This window comes from Charadrius vociferus, unplaced genomic scaffold (assembly GCF_000708025.1).
Source record: "Charadrius vociferus isolate BGI_N301 unplaced genomic scaffold, ASM70802v2 scaffold185, whole genome shotgun sequence".
NCBI lineage: Eukaryota > Metazoa > Chordata > Aves > Charadriiformes > Charadriidae > Charadrius > Charadrius vociferus.
The window spans coordinates 4,361,378-4,377,166 of record NW_009648955.1 but is presented as its reverse complement, the minus strand read 5'-3'; positions in this window follow the sequence as shown (position 1 = coordinate 4,377,166).

The following is a 15,789-nucleotide window of genomic DNA, read 5'->3' as shown; positions in this document are numbered from 1 at the left end:
AACTGTTTCTTTCTCCTTTGGTTTTGGAGATCTCACTTGAAGTGGGAGATTGGACTAACTTCCAACAAACATTTCTATGATCTCTGTGAATTATTGATACTGGGAGCTAGTCCTTTTCCTGCTTGTTAAATAGGCTGCAGCAGATGAAGAGCTGAGGAAACCTGCCTTCTCATTTTAATTGCTGTATGAGAGGGATCAATTACTTCTAGATATCACCTTTGGAAAGAAGAAACAGAGCAGCCTATCTCAGCAAAGGCATGCCAGCATTTCGTAGTTTTTTATTCTGCTTTTGAATATCCATGTCTGTATTAATATCTTGGAAACAGTACTTAAAAATTACTCAGCTTACCTTTAACATGCAGCTTTCAAACAATGTTTAAAGCTTTATGGGAAATGCTTAGTTTTACACAGCGCAATAGTGTTGCTAGGAGCTTATATAGTTTTGTCTAATTATTCCTGACATTTCACATATCCCACTGTGTATGTCTTTAGAGGAGACTGACAAAAAGCTTTTGCCTCTGCTTTGAGATTTCTACCAAATTGTGCTCCCTGTCAGGCAGTCCAGTATGATGCAATGTACAAACAATAGTTTAAAAAAAAGGCTTTAATTTTGTTTCAGGAATTCTTATGTCTTTTCCACACATCCCAAATGCTGACTGAAGCCAGATTTAGCAGGCTGGGAGATGCAACTTAGGACACCCTCTGGGACCTTGCTTTCTCATTTGTAACTTGTCTTGGCATAAAGCATGTAGGAGACTGAAATCCTGAATCCTTTTCCATTAAAATAAACAGAAAGATTCTTTCCCCTGGCTTCACTTATCAAAGAATAAGGAGTCCTATAGGCCAGGGTACAGGGTCCCTCAACAGGCAGGGGAATGAGGTAACCGCTGCCAGAAATACACTTGTCCCCTCTCAAGACGAGTCTTTAAGGCAGATAGTGTGAATCACATCCTGGAAATGCTGATCTTCCTCTCTTTTGACTACAAGTGGCTCCTCCACAATTGCATTTAGAATACATGCCTGATTTTTAGATGGCTAAATTTGAGAGGTAAAACCTATTCTCACTGACACCAGTGGGACTTGGATTAGGCTCTGAGAGAGAGTTTTCACATGCAAGCTAATGGGAAATTAAGAATTTGAATGAGGAATTATGAATTTAAAACTAGTCAGCTGCTTAGCTCTGTGTACATATGCTCTTATTCAGAAATTGGAGTGCTGTCTTCTGAATGAGCTGAATGAGGAACAATCAAAAGTAGAAACTTCAGAAAAAAACCCTGTTCTTTGCGGATAGGACCTAAGAAAGCAGATCTGTATTGTTGTAGACTCTGGGTTAGCAAAATATGAGCTTTAAATTCTACCCAAAGGACAGCAGAAGCCCCCCCAACCCCGAACTACACTCCACTTTTCAAAAACTGCTTCAAACTATCAGTAGCCTTGGAGAAAATATCAGGCCTGCTTATTAAGAATAGACTGCACAAGCCAGATAGAAATTCATCGATCAGTCTTCAGGTTGTTACTGCACTGAAAATGCTGATTTGGTCATTTAGGCCTAAAGCCAAACTTCAGCTCAAACCTTCTTCACAAATTGTTGACGGGAATCTTCTCTGTCAGGCCAGATCTTGATTTCATTAGTTTGCACCCTCATTATGTCTGACACTTTGACCAGAGGATAAAGCAAAGAGGCTTTCTCTACCTCTCTGCACTCCTGGAGCACGGAACATAAGCAATTGCAATCCATATGCTTTCCTCAGCATCATCACTTAGCAAGTGCCCCCTGGGCACAGTTTCCTAGCCCCAGCATTTCTCCCCTTCCTGCGTGGTGCCCACCTTATTCTCTGCTGAGCACTGCCTATATGCATCTTTAATCCAGTAGGCACTGAAGTGCCGTGATTTTCTGCCCAAATGGCCCTGCGTACCCATATAGCCCCAAGGAGATCCTTTCTGAGTTCTACCCTCTCTCTGCACCGCAAGGATACTCTGAAAAAAAATTTTCTTTATTTTCTTAATGAACTTGTCTTTAAACAAACCCCATCACACCTTATGAGACCCAAGCACCAGGTTCCCATTGAGACAAAGGGTACACTGACCACACAGGGGAGTTTGGTTGTTTAAGTCTGCTCAGTGGGGCCAACATTTTTTTCCTTGGAAAACCACTGCAATAATTGAAGGTGGGCAAAAACATAAACAAAGTGCCTTCCCTGCAGAACACAAGCCTGCAGGTACCTCAGATCAGGCAGGCCCATCGCTTCATGTCAAAACCCATCCCTGGGGAGTTATTTGGTTTTAATTCCCATGCTCCTTATGAGCCCTTAGCAACTCAGACAATATAAATACTAAATACAAGAACTGTATTAAACCAACATTATTAAGGAAGTATATTTACATGCTGAAAAGTCTAGAGGTGTTGGGCTGAAGGTTTCCTCTGTGGCTTAAGTCTGCGCCCCTTCTCATCCCTTATCCACATCGTAAGGACACATACTGGCATTATAACATTAATTAGTAACACTGACTCCAGGCACTGTGTTTCTTTTCTCCTGTTGTTTCTGTACAATGTAATCCCAACTCGTGCCTCTCAGCGCACACACTGTCCCTTAGCCTTCGCTGTTCGCCTCCCAGCTCACCTCTTGTGCCAGAGCAACCTGAGGATACCCTGACTGGCTCCTGCCATCTCAGCCACTACCTCCGGCAGCTCGGCCAGGGCTCGTGTCCAGCCTCTCGCAGTGCCTGTGCCCCTCCCTGTCCCTCCCTGTCCTCTCTTGTCCAGCTTTTGTCTCTCTGCTTTTGAATTAGAAGGCACCTATGTGGAATATTTTGGCCCAGAAAAGAGATTGTGTCTTAAAATGGGAAGTGATTTACTAGGAAATATCAGTGATTGACCTTGCTTATTAATACAGGGCAGGATTTAAATGCTGCTTATCATGTAAGGCACTGGAACAGGTTGCCCAGAGAAGCTGTGGAAGCTCCATCCTTGGAGGTGTTGAAGGCCAGGTGGGATGGGTCTTTGAGCAACCAGGTCTAGTGGGAGGTGTCCCTGCCTATGGCAGGGGGGTTGGAACTTGATGATCTTCAAGGTCCCTTCCAACCTAAACCATTCTATGATTAATCTTTAAAAATGCAGGTGTGGTTGTGGTCATATATTTTGTAGTTCTTGTATTTTAATTCTTTGTTTAGTACCTGTCTTTGGTGGTACCTGGCAGCCCCTGAGCAGAGTCAGGGACCATCTAGTCCAAAACAGAACAAAAGAACCCATGCTGTGATTCAGGAAGGCAAAGCTTGGTGGGGTAATCCCAGTGTAAGGGGTTCCCATCGCTCAGTTTAGGATTAGCTTGGGGAACTGATGTGGCTTCATATTCTTCGCACTCATTCGCTGGTCTGGCTAGGGCACCTCCATGATTGGCATGACTGGGACAGGTACCAGTCCTGGGTCACTGGGGAAGGGGCACAGGGACTCTGAGAATTGATCTTACGAAAACACAGTATTGGAAAATTCATAGTCTGAGTGTTAGGTCATTTATGACAAACATGTAGAGAGACTGGCTACAAAGGAGCTAGTGAAAAAGTCACGTATGTTCACAAGGAGAATTTTACTATCTCTAATCAATAACAGCTGGTTTTCAGTATCTCTATCACTTGCGTACTATCGCTATATATAGGATAGTACTATGGTAAATGACTGTGGTTTTATAAGTGACTTCTTGGAAGGGACATTAATAACATAGTTATCTTATTTAAAGTGCTCTCACTAAAAGCACTGCCGTGTTTATGTTTTGCAGCTGTATCCCTTTAGGCTGTCAGTCATTTCGTACAGAATGAACTTGACACACATAGACTAATTTTACTGATTTGCTGGGAGAAACTCAAATGAGTTCCCCCAAATGGGAATCAATTGCATTTCATATTAGCTGATTATTGGTAATGGCATTGAGTGCTGTCTCGGAGGAGGAAAGGGGAAAGAGGATGATTAATTGTTCCTTAAAAACAACTGGACAGGTTTAGGCTGTGAGATGACAATGTTCATGTCTGCGCCTGCCAGAAGATACCTCCACCTTCTCAGCAGAGGACCACCATGTAGCAGAATACTCTGACTTTCTGGTGGACAGCCTGACTCCAACTCCTTGGCCACTGAACTTTTCACTGTTTCATAAGAAATGGAATCACATCACTTGGAGAGAACAAGGGGAACTGGCTTTGCACATGTGTGCATGTGTGTGTGCGTTCACGCATGTGTGTGTGGCATGCGCATGTACACATGTGTATGCAGGGCAGGTTAGTTCTTTTACATCCACAGTTTTACACTTCCTTTGAGCAATTACATCACTGTGCAAATGATGCATCTTTCTGCCTTTGGCAGCAATAAATCAATTTGACTTTGTTAAACCCTGAATTGGTCTGAGTGCTTTTCACTTTCAATATTTCCATGATCGTAGCTGTGAAGGGCAAGAATCTGTGGCACACTTTGTGGAACAGGTGGTTAGCTTATGCAAAATATGACTTAGCACATTTATGATAATGTTAATATTTCAAACTATGGAAAGATGCTAAACTTCCAATATTCTTTCTTGTTATCTCAGAGAGGTTGCCTTTTCCAAGTTCATATACAAAACACTGAAATTCAAACCTTTCACTTCAAATTTATTTTATGACTTTGTAGATCATCTTGCTCCTGTAAAGTCATCCCATCTTCTTGGACTTCTTGGCTCCTTGTTAACCAACTGATAGAGCTGAGTTTAACTGAAGATTACAGGTTTCCAAATACTTTGTATTGTATTCTGGCATGCTGGTGTTGCTTTGGGCTTCTGAAGATCTCAGTGCTGCAGAGGTCATATTATGGCAGCAGTCTTAATTGACTGCAATTTATACTGGCACTGATGCTGTTAGTGACATGCCATATTGGGAAAAGCGGTAGCCAGAAGCCGAGAAAGTGAAGGTGGTCAGAATCACACCAATCTGCGGCAGGATCGTCAGCAAAATAAAATCTTGCTGTCACCAGGCAGCTCACATTCACACTCACAGCAGGAGGTTTTGATGCCAGCTGCACTGTAGGCAAAATGAAGGCAAACTATCAGAAGGTGGGTCAATGTTGCCTTACAACAGCGTAAACTGGGATAGGACAATAAATGAAATGGCTATTTTGGTGTGAGATATGAAATGTTGTAAGAACCTGCCTTTGAGAAATTCCTAGCTGCATTATGGGGCCTGAGATTTAGGGATGTGACCTTTCTCTACTCAGACTGAATGAGCCTGAGAATGAAGTTACTATGAAGTTTGTATGAACCGAGCTATGAATTTGACCTTTGCACATGGGTGAACTGAGCAGCATGGTGGAAAGACAGGTTGGAGGAACTCAGCACTAAGCAAGGCGTGTGGAGGCACAGCTGCTCCTGTGTTTTGTACCTGCAGGCATTCGACTAATGCTCATACATGTACTCACCCTGACATAAATAATCAGAGCACAGTAGGTTGTAATCAAGGATATAATGGCCTGCAACCTGTTCTCCAGTGTGTTTGTGTAATGAAGATTACTAGGGCTGCAGGGAGACCCAGCTCGGTCCCGGCCAGAGGATGGGCTGAGTGAACAGCACAGGGGACACTGCTGGGCATGACATGAGAAATCGCTAGATGTGACGGACACCAGCACAGGGACCCGACAGAAGTTGTAGATGGTGCCCCAAGCGATATGGCCGGGTTTTGCAGGTGGTTGAGATGGAGTTATGTGAGAAATGGCTTCACAGATAAGTGGAGAGGGATGTTTGGGACCCTCTTGGGAGCACAGCCTTGCAAGACCTACAGCACCTCGGTCACTGTATCAGTAAGTGCATATAAGGCTGAACTTGCCTATATAACAGAAATACCAGATTTGGGTGTGGATGTTGCAAAATGGGGACTGATGGGGAGGAGGTAATTCGGGCAGGGTTGTCCACATGGGAGGAGACTGGGATGGAGAAAGGGAGGGTCAAGGCTGGTGAAAAGGAGGGCTGAGAAGTAGGAGAAGGGATAACAAGGATAAAAGGAGGTACACATTGCTCACCCACAGCTGAAGTCAGGACAATAACCCAACCTGTTGTTCAGACGAGAGCATGAGTCAAACCTGCCACCGTGGTCAGGAGGCCAGGGGGGAAGGATGGGTGCTTTTTCACACGCTGTTCAACATGGGGACTCAGGAGACGGGGGGATGCAGCACCCTGTTGCCACCATGTCATTACCTGCACCAGACCTGATGGCATTGGTAGCTACCCACCACCTCCTCAGGGCAATGAGGAGTGACCATGTCCTCTCGTCTGTTCAAGAGCAAAAACAAGTGCTTATGCAGGCCAGTTTTGTGCATGTGCACTTACTCTAGTGGCTCTGAATAAAATCCATTGAAACTTAAATGCTGCCTACAGGGTTTCCGAAGTGGCAAGCTGCAAAGCGATGCTTTAGCACTGTTATTTCTGTCCCCGGATCTGCTGTTTTGTTGCTCTCCAGCTCTTTTGCCGAAAAGCTTAGGATGACTGCCAATGTGAACGTGATGTTTTAACTCTCTCAACATTGGAAACTGGACCTGCCCCTGCTTGTCAGGGCAGCTTAACCTCCCTTCCTAGTGGACACTGCCAGTTAGGAGCCCAGGAGAAGTTGACACGAGAGGGAGGTGCTGCCTCCCAAAAAGCCATGGTGCTGTCAGCAGCCCATCAATATCTTCTCTCTGGAGTGGCAAGAGGTGCTCTGGCTCAGGGTAAGGTGAGGACGAAGATGTGTCTCCCTTAGTATGGCCCAGCTCCCAGCCTCTATATCCTCAAAATGGGAAAAATTAGGTTTTTTCATTGCTGAAATTCTTGGCTGCACTCTGCTCTAACAAAAATTATACAGTGATGCAGTTTGCTACAGGTATGCAGCTTCCTACAGATTCCACTTCATAAATGCTTCTGTCATGTTAGCAACGCTCAAGATCCTTCTAGTTGAAAACAATTATACTCTAACCTGAAATTCCAATTATAAGAAAGTGCATACTGTTAAGTCGAATGCTTCAGGCTGAGCTTATTGATATATTTTCAACTGGTAAGGCACCCTTTTAAGCCAAATTGATGTACACCTGTTTCAAACTCATTTAAGAATCTCCAGGATGAGTTTTGCCATGGTGTAACTAGCTCATTTGAAAATGCCCCCTTTTGCCTAACCACTGCAAACCTGGGCCTGAACCAATCTGACCTGGAATCAATGAAAGACCGCAAGCCGGCAGTTTTGCAAAGCTATTTTTACAGAAATCCTTCCAGGATCACACTTCAGAGGTAAGCTTTTCTGGTGTAGGTCTTCACACATGCAAATGAGAAACAACAATTAGTGACGATCTTCAAACCATGCTTCCTCCCACAAGCAGTGGTATAATTATCATTCACAGATGATTACTCATTTTTATCTACTTTCAATAAAAAAAATAGTAAATCTTAGGCAGTGAAAGCTCATAAGATGCTGCTGAGCTGCAACCTGATACAAAATAGGATTCAATGCAGATTTCATCTTGTCTTTAGCAGACATACATGAAATTCTCTGTGATGGTAAAATACCCAAATTTCTCATAAACAACTAGAGTAGATGCCTACTCTAGTTGTAATAATTTGTAATAAATAACACTCTAAATTTATAATAATTTGCATTAAAGAGGCTATTGAATTAAAAAATAACTTTAAATCTCATCATCACTTCTCATAACACTTTAAGCTCTTAGCACTGTATATTTAAAAGGTCCCTTTTGTTTTATACCACACAAACTGCTTGTTTAAGGTTCAGCTCATTCCTTGTAGTTCACTTCCCTTTCCTGTTTTCGGGCATTACCTTAAATCCTGAAATGTTTAACCTATGAACATCAAAGGCTGTGTTTTCCCATACCATGGAGCCAAGAGACACGTGTAGCTGGATCTTGCAACTTTTTTTGGGGCAGAATTTGTAGTAATCAGTCGTACCACCCTACACAGTCAAAGCATGTAAGTGCTGCCTTTCCCACCAAGTTGTGTCAGGAAGACCTTCTCCCTCTGCCTCCTCTTTCTCCAGAGGTAAGTTATGGAAATAGAAATCTTCTTCCACTGTAAATCTGTGCCTGACAGTGCAGAAAATAAAAAGGTGTCCATTTGTTTTGCAGACTGTATTTGTTTAAGTGCTGAAATTAGATAACTTGGGTACCAGAAACATCACGCTACGTTAGCATGGAGTGCTGAATGGGTTAATTCACCCAGCCAAGAAACAGGGTAAATTCTCTGCCAAAGAGTTCCTGGTCCCTGCAGCTGGACAGCCTTGTCATGGAGTTAACCTGAGCAAAGCTAGCTGACACACTCTTCCCTGATACATGGGACTTCTACATTAACAGAGGGATGCAAGCTTGTTTGATTGCCCCACAGCAGCATTTGGCTGCTCCAGAGCTACAATTATCGGCAGATCTTGTGTCTCAGTGCAAAGAAGGGGCTTTTGATCCCTGGTGATTTCCTAATTTAGTAGATAGTGAGAGCCTGGAGACAGGTAACCTACACACTTAACCTCTATCTGGGAAGGAAAAATACAGTCTGCACAGGTTGCCAATCCTTGCAACCTTCACGTTTAGCAGTTACTCTCTCATAGACAGGTTGTTCTCTAATTATTTTTTTTTTTTTTAGAAAACTTAGACTGTCTTACTTGAACTTCATATTTCTAAATGTTTTTCACCACTAAAGATGACCTTTTCTCTGCACTTTCTGTTTTACCTGTCTTTGTACATGCATCTTTACAAGATGCTATGTTACCAACATTCCCTCTCCCATGTTTTTAACTCAATATTTAAAGCTTTTAATTTTTTTTTTAAACCTGTGTTGGTTTATAAGTTTGGCCATGGCACTGATCCCTGCTGTGGATTTTTAAAGATGACAAACACAAAACCTGCTTCAGGAAAACGTATAAACTTCAAAGATCTGGTGACAGACTCAAATCTCTTGTTGTGGAACAGGCGGCCATCCCGAGGGAAAACATTTGCCCCAGCTTTTGTGCTGCTACTGTACCCACTGCTGGTTTTGGCCTGGCTGCTTTGCTCTGCTCTTCCCTTCTGCATTACTGAATGGTTCAGCAAGGCACAGGCACAAAACAAAGGAGCGCAGATGCTGAGTATTGGCGGATCCGTGGGGCCCTCCATAATCCTTCCTCCTACCGCTCCAACTTCCATTCAGACTATTTATTCATTGACTGTATGACTAAGACCTGCAATCAGATAAGATACAGGTGGGAGGACAGCTTGGATAATGAGATACCGTATCAGACACTGGCAGCAAAGCTCTTCGATGGCTCTGTGTAATTTGTGAGGGGGAAGGGCAGAGGAGCATGCCATTTTGTGGGGTCTAACATGAAAGAAAGAAAGGGTGGTGAGCAATGGACTAGAACACTATGGCAACCCCCTGGTGTGCCTGGTCCCCATGGCTCCTACCGTTTGAGGATAATAACTATAATCAATCACTCCTGACAACATATGGATCATGGCCACAGAGAGAGGTTACAAGGACCTCAACTCCTAGCAAGTCCTGGGCTTGCGTAACCAATGGGAAGTACTGGAATACTCCATTGTCTGAGCAGGGCCAGAGCGGAAAAGTACCTGACAAAAGTCAATTATCTCGGATCCTATAAGTAGTGATTCTAGTAAAGAACCTTTGAGCTCTTCTGGATCGCAGTGGGTTGTGGCCAGGAACTCCCCTGAGTTGGGACACCGCTCGGGCAAACACCTCAAGGACTAGAAAGCCAGGGCGAGACAACCCCTCTCAAGCCTCAATTATTTTTTTTTAATGCCGATGTATTGTGAGTATTTACCTTAAGTTGAGAAAAGGGAAATTTTAAGTATAGGCTATCCTCTCTTTCATCCATCTCTCCACTTACATGTTTATGATAAATATGCATTAGCTTTATGGATGTGGATGTTCTTCCATTTGTCCGTGCACGCATAGGAGTTGGAAGGGGTACCCACTGGCTCGTTAGAGTCGTACAATATTAAGAGATCTTTGATCTCAGTGGTTATAGACTGGGGTGCATGTGTGTGTGCCCGCACGCACACTTATATGCTTTACTTATATGTGTACGCATTAATTTGAGATCTGTGGTTTTGCTCATATGTATATGTATTGATTTGGGATACTTTATAGTAAGTTAGTGTGAATCCTGCCATCTTTGAATCTGTAATTAAGTTCAGTTATTCAGTTAAATCACTTTGTAAACCTTTAAATCAGTTAATGATTAAGTGCTGCAGAAATTCAACCTCCTGATATACCTCAAACCACTAATAAATTTTAAATCGCTGCTAAATCATAACTATGTCAAATACTTCCATCCGCAACACATTTCCAGCACTTACAGCCCTCCTTTGAGGAACAATGCCTGGGATGATGTTTGACTGATGGGTGGCCCAGGGACAGGTATTTGTGAAGCTGGTTAGTAAGGTTTAACTGTAAAGTGAAGCCCCTCAATGTTTGTTCTCCCGATAGCACGTAAATGGTCCTGAGCAGGTGTCTGCCTGCAGCCACATCGCTCCGTCAGCCAGGCAGTAGCTAGATGCAGATCCTTCCATAACAAGTCCCAGCAATGTTTTACCAAAGCAAAATGAACTACAGTCACATTTGCCTTAAAAAAACCCAAACAAACCAAACCCAATAGTAATTCTAACTAGGGAGCATGTTTTCATGAAATGGGAAGACCAGCGCTGAAGAGATCCACATTTCTTGGCTAAGAGTACAATAGACAGCTTCTTGGTATTTGAAGGAAATAGAGAATTACACAACAAGGTGCTGGAGGGCTTGGGAGAAGAGGAGTTTGCTCTATTATCTTCTGAAAAAAAATCTCTTGCTTTAAAATATAGATGCAGAGACAAAATATTTCAGTGTCCCCTTGGTCACTAACAGTTTAATCTCTCTTTGTTTACCCCTTTGAATGGGCTTACAAAAAGAAAATACATTATTCAAATTCCATTTTGATTAATGGTTTACTCTTAAAAGAAAAAAAAAATAATTCTCGACTTTCCCAGAGGTTGCAGTTATATGGAGAATGAAAGAACTATTCATAGAGCTTCAGGAACGGTAACTTTTAAAATAATATGAGCTATTGTGAAGGTTAATATCCTTTGAACTAATATAATATTTTGTTTGTTTTGTAACTAGAAACAAAACTGCCTTATTCTGACTCTACTCCCACGGTCCCTTTGAAACAGAAATAATGAAGAACATGTAAAACTGTTGTAAATAAAGACTATTTTGCTGGAGAAAAATCCTATGTAGGAAAACTATTTTAAAAAAAAAATTCCTTCATTAGAAAGAAGTCTGTTTCATTTGTCAACTATTAAAGCACCTCACTGGAACATCTTAAAAATTCCTCTGAAGAATAAGAGGACTACATTTGATATAACTAGAAAAAGTTGCTGAAGGAACAGTTGGGTTTTCTCCCCAGCTGGCAATCTTTATTTTTACTCTCTTCGAGTTGAAGATCGCGATGCTGTTTGCAAGCCTAACACTTCACATACTGCACACAGGCCCCGCAGGAGGCACGATCCCATTCCTCACTTATTAACACCTCAGGGAGGGAAATGCAGTTTGTGAGTAGGAGACTGTGTAAAGACAACAGGATTGACTTGTCCTGCAGTCCCTGCTGTGCCAATGCTGAGTCGACACGAGAAATTCGGCAGCACTGTAACGTGCCGATGAACTGGGCTTACAACTAGGCACATGCCTGAAATCCTACTTTATCTTCATTGTTTTATGGCATAGAGGGAACGCAATTACGTTTCTAAGACTGCACCTCATAGGGAAGACTTGTTCCCTATGGTGAACAGTTATTGCCCAGCCACCTTTCCTGTGTCACCTGTGGTTTTAAAGACCTCTGTTGTCATCAGTTGGACCCTCAATCTTCTCTTTCCTACCTGAAGAGTCTGGGCCTGTGCACTCATTCCTTATATTGATGAACTCAACTCAGGGATACGAAGATGATTAGGGGATTAGAACATCTCTCATATGAGGAAAGGCTGAGGGACTTGGGTCTCTTTAGTCTAGAGAAAAGATTGAAAGGGGATCTTATTAACCCTTACAAATACTTAAGGGGGGGGTGCCGGGGGGGGTGGGGACAGTCTTTTTTCAGTGGTGCCCAGTGATAGGACAAGGGGTAACGGGCACGAGCTTGAACATAGGAAGTTCCATCTTATCATGAGGAGGAACTTCTTTACTTTGAGGGTAGTGGAGCACTGGAACAGGCTGCCCAGAGAGGTGGTGGAGTCTCCCACTCTGGAGACATTCAAAACCCACCTGGACGCTGTCCTGTGCAACCTGCTGTAGGTGACCCTGCTCTGGCGGGGCGGGGGGGACTAGATGATCTCCAGAGGTCCCTTCCAACCCTGACCATTCTGTGATTCTGTGAACTCTGCTGTTGTTCCTCAAACAGAGGAAAAAGCCCATTGTACAGGTGCTACATTATCAAAGATGCTTAGGTCACTTAACTCCTGCCAAAAAAGACACCCTGGTCCATCAAATCCCTAACTCTTCTATAAAAGAGAGTGAAACATTAGCTCTTGGATGCATAAATCCTTTCTGAATATGGGTATGAGGCTCCGAAACTAATTAGCTACTTTAGTTTTTTTTTTCTGAGGAGCGTTTTCAGGCTTGGACCCTGCAGTGTAGCACAGCATGAGTGGCAGGGTCAGGAAACTACTGGCAGGAACCTATTACACTGTTGTCTGTTACAGTTGTGTCACTTTGCATTTAAACCAGTAACTAGAAAAGGAAACATCTGCTTCTCAAGGTCTCCCGAATGTGTTGAGAAAAACTGTAAGAAAAATCCGCACTGAATTCTCACCTGCAAATGCATTTTCCATCTCAATTTCTCGTCTTGCTGCTTAGAGACATGTCAAAGACACACAAATATTTACTGATGAATATCATTCATCCAGTTCTGGGGAAATGGTGCTATTTGTATTTATATGCAGACTATCACTTTATGCAAGCTAAATGTCACTGTACATGCGTTGTTTTTCAAGTCAATATTTGTTTCTTGCTGCTGTTCTATGTCAGGAGACTGATGTCGATGTGGTTTATTTAATCTCCACATGACTTGGTTCTGTACACAACTGCTCTGCAATTCATAAAGGCCCCAAATGACCAAATTTGACATACTAAAACCAAATAGTGTATTAAGGACCTTGAAGCTTGATACGACACCCTTTGAAATCGATGGAACTATTTCCACTGTGAGCAAAAGGTTTCAGATTAAGCCTTAGTGAATATATGCCCAATTTCTCGCTGATAAAATAAAGCAGATGAGTCATACAATGGCTCTAGACTTGCTTTGAAAGGAAAATTTTGTATGACTGAACAAATAGTTTTATTGTAGCAGAAGGTGCTGTGGGTCCTTACTCATGTTGAAAAATGTCTCACGTTGGTGAAAAGTACTGGGCTGGTGGCATGAGACTGCTGCTGGGGACTGTGAGCGTGGGATTTCCATCTGGCCAATGTGCTTGCTGCAAGCAGAGGAGAAATGAATTACTGACAGCCTACGTGGCGTACAACACCCTAAAGGTCAACTACAGACTCCTGTTTAGTATGAGAAAACACTTCTCGCACAAGTCCTGGGTGCAAATGCCGCTGATGAAGAGATGTTCAGATATTAGACTGGCTGAGCTCTGACCTCCACGGTGGCCTGATGCACCCTCAGTCTGAGATGTGGGAAGAAGTTCCAATGATGCTGCAGTACCTTTACGGTAGCGTGAATTTGTATTTGAACTGAACTTGTAACTACCATCACAGCCTTAAGGCAAACGCTTGTGGGGCTTGGGGCCCTGGGCCACTATTTGAACAAAAATCTCAAGCTAAACGTGGTCAATAGCTCCTGAAAAAATCACATGAAAAAGAGAATTACCGTTTTTATTTCTGGAACTTTGCTGTTGGTAGTGGAAGCCATGGGAACTGATAGATCAATGCCAGACACTTGCTGAGCTGACAGCACATATGGGCAATTTTTTGGTTACTCACATAATACAGCCACTGTTGTGATACTGTGGGTACATTCTTCAGGACCTTGGTGATAACTAGTTCTAGCTGTAGTTTTCATATGAAGGTATACTTTTTCTCTGAAACCTTTACTATACACATAACCAAGCTAAAATGTTTAATTTTGTCCATTGCCTGGGATAACTAAACCATATCTCTGCTTTTGGAGACTTTTAGTTGTGCCTAAGCTCACATAACTGGCACTGTAACTACATGTCTGGAGCAATTACGATGTAAATACAAGATAAGCAAAATATATCATTATGAAAACAATTGAATATCAAGCATTTCAGACATGTCATTAAATGAATTAGTGGTAATTAGCTGTCAAAACCCATAAGCACAATACAATTAACCCACAAATACAACATAAATCCAGAGTAATTACAAAAGTTCACCCACTATAAAGATTGAGCTGTTTTTTAACAGGTATAATAAGATACGATGAATCAAACTCTGCCGAAGGTAATGTATGTTAAGATATCAGGAGTTGGTATGTATGTTAGAGAAAGAGAAAGGGCAGTATTTGGCTCGAATTCTTAACAGAATGCCACTGGAAGTGATATGTTTTTCAGCTATATGCTATATATACCATATTTCTACTTTCCCTTTTTGTCACAAATTGGCTATACTGAATACAGGAGACTGTGGTTCATGCTAATAACATCCTATGACGACTAGCACATCGTATCCTTTTATTAACTAGAAAAATTCTTATGTGAACATTTGTTCTGCCCTTGGTTGGGTTTTGCTGCAGCAGCTAATACTCATAACAAATAAGATATATTAATATCTTGCTAACAGGGAAAGGGTCACAAAAAGCCACCCTAAATCAACCAGAATCCCCCCCTCCACTGCTTCCCCCAGCAGTGGGGAGCCTGGTAGTGTCTCAGTGGTAGAAGACTGATTTTAAAGGCACGAAACGTTTCACACCTGCTGCGTGCATTTCAAATATGTTTTTCTCAGTTAGATCAATATTAATTTCTGGAATAAACCAGAGTACTTTAATCATCAGCACAAGCAAATTCTTGATTTAGTCTACCTCAGAAAATGAAAGAGATGAGGAGGTAGAAGATGGAGAGTGCCTGTCTCTTTTGCTTTGCCAGGCATCTACTTCAGGAAGCTTGGGCAGGTAACAGGTTTAGATAGAACTTACCATGGGATCACAGAATATAGCAAAGCAAAATGTTTTAAGATTCGTCAGCTCTATAAAATACAAAGGGCATACATTTTCTAACAACTCATACAGGGACTAAAAATGTGTGCGTGTACATATGTATGTTTGGTACATTCACAATTACCATGAAATTGTACAACCAATATGCTATTCCTTAAATACTTATTGAAAGTCTGAGGATCTGAAGATCCTCAACAGTTTGAGGATTTGATTTCTAATCATGATCGCCACAACTGTATTGATTCACCTGCCCCCAAGATGACAAAAGGAAATGAGACAACATTGCATGACCTCATTTCACCCTGGCAAGGGCTGAACAATGCTTACGTGGCATTCGAGGCTTCCTCATCCCATGTGGGAAGACTTGCTATCTCCCTTTCTGGATCCCGTCAGGTTTGCAGCTGATATCCAGCCCAGCATTGCTTGCAGTGAGAGATGATGGGCAACATCCACCCAAGCAACAAACAGCCTTTTCAGACAGGCTGCCAGGCCTGACACCCCTCGTGCTCCCCTAAACATGGACATTGCTCACTAGGCAACACTTGCCTGTCTCTGGAGCAAGCGCACACCGACCTGAGTGACATTAACTGGATGGAGAGTTAGTTTCTG